We start from the raw sequence: 2,985 nt of genomic DNA, 5'->3' as shown, positions 1-2,985 counted from the left end.
GCCTCCCTCAGACCACCTAGCACAAAACTTGAGGATTGCCCTCAACTTCAGTCTATACAACATGCAGATAAAACACACAAAACACACCCAGAGCGCTTTCAGTTGCAGGAAACAGAAAAGGAAGATCTGAGAAAGGTCGAGGTGCCATGTGAAACTGTACCTAACTGCTGCCATATGGATGGCTGCACACTGATCATCTCTTCATCAAGTTCTAGGCCAAAGGAGCAAACAACAACAACAAGCCAACAACTTCTTCAGGTTTACCTGGCTGACTCTCTGAAAAACCTCTACGGCTTTCCCGGATATACAGGCAGACATGAACAACAGAGAAACCTGCTATCTGCTTCCTTAGGAAGACAGCTTTAAAAAGTTAGTAGCGCCTCTACAAATGAGGTCACAGCTTAAGGATGTGACTAAAGTAGTGGTGACAAGCCCCTTAACCAAAGGGGATTCTTAGCTGCTCATATTCCCCCCACTCAGGATTCATGCAGCACACACACAGCAGCCCTTATCTGCTTTGGGCCAACCTCCACGACTCCTAGCAATTTTCCCCAGATCTCATTTCCTCATTCTAATTGCTCATTTCCCTCATTCTGCTCTCCCCTCAACATGGTCCTTACTTCTGCCCTCTCCAACTCATGCAAAGGAACCTTTTGCCTCACGTACCTAGGGCCACTCTTACCCATTTCCCCTGCTGGAGCCTAGGATAACCACTTCCCTCCTGTGGGCGATTGGCAAACCCTTATTACACTGCAATAGCATGCATGGGAAATTCTAATACTGCATTTTGAAGCAATTTCCGTAGTCGCTTAACCGTGGCTAGCTACTTTATGTCAACCTGCTAACTTCAGGTTTAAAATCATCACTGCAAGAAATAAAGATCCTTTTCCGGTTCCTAATACATCAAAGCATGCAAAAAAAAATATCAAAAAAATCCCCAAATAATAGCCCTCAAACCCATCATACTAATTGTTAAAACAACATTCATAACCAATACTACTAGCAGGTCGTCAGTGCGTTATTTGAAAATTCAACAAAGCCTTTTACCTTCAACATTAGGTAAAGCATCTGTCTCCTAAACTACAGCTGACCAAAAGCAAACGGTAGCCTACAGAAATCTACACCAGGTGTGGACACTAAACAGTCACACTGCATTCTAGGTTCAGTACTTCACAATCTCTATGTCCTTCCACGTCATTGTTTTCGTTGGCATTGGTTAACAACTGACTTCATTTGCAATTGGCCTGGTCACAAGAGCTCCTATTTGAATATTAAAAAAAAAAAAAAAAAAAGTTGAAATTAGATATACTTTGAGCTCAGGGTGATCCACAGTAACTCCAATGTCTGGCTCTGTAGAAACTTCCACAGTGTTCTCAACACTCACCTGTTGCTGGTCTACCTGAGAATGTCCAGTAGGAGTCATCTGAAGTGTCCAAGAATCTGGAAGGACACCAATTTCTTCAGTCAGTTTCCTGTTCATCTAGAATACAGTCTCAATGAAGTACCCTGGACCTGCAAAACCATCTCTTTTGACAAATACAGAGACAGAATTGTTCTCGTCTTCACTGAAAAATACTTGGCTTCTCCCTTCTTTCCTCCTAAAGTCACTGCCCCATAAAAATTAGAAACTAAGACAAAACAAATAAACAAACAAAAAAACCACAATCAAACAAAAAGCACTAGCGAAAAGGGTAACGGGAGAAAAAATAGTCATGTTGCCAATTCTGGTTAGGAAACACATCTTACACTGCAACACTACGGCATAAGTCTCCTATTCCACATGGTACTTTGGATCCACCCATCTCGAAGTGTAGCTTTTGAACTGCACATTTATGCTGCTCATTACTGGAAAGTGCCTCCTACAATAAAAGAACGTCAGTGATTGCTGCTTTGCAGTTAGGTACCGTTTGAAAAAACAAACTTTAGAATCATAAAAACAGCACCTCCAGAAACACGTGGCCTTGGCTTGCATAATTAGAGGAGCAACATCATCACGGAATAAATTATGACTCATACTACTACTGCTGATCCGGGGAACAAGCACATGCAAATACGTCCCCTATCCATTCATAAAGGAAGTACTGAGACCAAAAACACAATGGCAAGATGAAAGCGCCTACATGGATTAAAGAATTAAGCAAACGGGAACAACTTTGGGAATCAAAGAATTGATTATAGAACTAACTACTTGGTGGTATCATCTTGAGCATTCATATTCAGTACCAGATTTGCCCTCCACGGTACAAAACAGTGTCTCCACATAGCACTCTTTTGTTCATCTTGGAGATTTGTTTTTTCTATAAAGTTGGACTTTGCCACATTAGCATGAACGTTGAATTGAAGTTCTCACCTCTTTATTTGGCAAGTTGAAGAGGAACTCTCTGTCAAAGTGTCCTGGTCTCTGTAAAGCAGGATCTATAGAACCTAGTCTGTTAGTGGTTCTGACTACCACATTCTCCCCTCTGTTGTCTATGCCATCCAGAAGTGTCCGAAGTGTTAGGACAATGGAACTAATAGAAAAACATAATTTATTTGACCACTGTTTTTGTTGGGGGGGGATGTTTCTGGGGTTACGGGTGCGCAACGTGGGGGAGAGGGGGCTGTTTCTGGGGGTAGGGCTGCAAAACAGGGGGGTGTTTAGAAGTGCACAACAAAGGGGGGGCGTTTCTGGGGGGTAGGGGTGTGGAACACACATGCCTTTTTGCGCATCCCTACCCCCAGAAACATCCCCCCCTTTCCCAGCCATATCCCAGAAACAGCCCCCCACTGTTGCACAGCCCTAAGCACAGAACCACCCAACTTGTTGCACACCGCTATCCCCAGAAACACAACCCTCCTTTTTGTGCACACCTACACGCAGAAACACACATCCCCCCCCTTGTTCCACACCCCTGTCCCCACAAACCCTTTCCCCCGTTTCACAGCCCTACCCCAGAAACTCACACCCCAACTGTTGCACACGCCTAACCCAGAAACACCCCCCCC

At 44.0% G+C, this 2,985-nt stretch overlaps 1 long non-coding RNA gene across 1 annotated transcript; it reads right to left on the bottom strand.

The window, feature by feature from the left end:
• Positions 1–1,070: 1,070 nt before the first annotated feature.
• Positions 1,071–2,711, bottom strand: LOC118159841. Its single transcript, XR_004747258.1, has 3 exons — positions 2,351–2,711; positions 1,385–1,440; positions 1,071–1,260 (listed from the first exon to the last, which is right to left on the bottom strand). It is a non-coding gene; the product is annotated as an uncharacterized LOC118159841 (long non-coding RNA).
• Positions 2,712–2,985: the final 274 nt, after the last annotated feature.

The sequence above is a fragment of the Oxyura jamaicensis genome, unplaced genomic scaffold (assembly GCF_011077185.1).
Source record: "Oxyura jamaicensis isolate SHBP4307 breed ruddy duck unplaced genomic scaffold, BPBGC_Ojam_1.0 oxyUn_random_OJ72281, whole genome shotgun sequence".
Classification (NCBI taxonomy): domain Eukaryota; kingdom Metazoa; phylum Chordata; class Aves; order Anseriformes; family Anatidae; genus Oxyura; species Oxyura jamaicensis.
The sequence above is the reverse complement of the archived record's forward strand: the minus strand, read 5'-3'. Positions and strand labels throughout refer to the sequence as shown.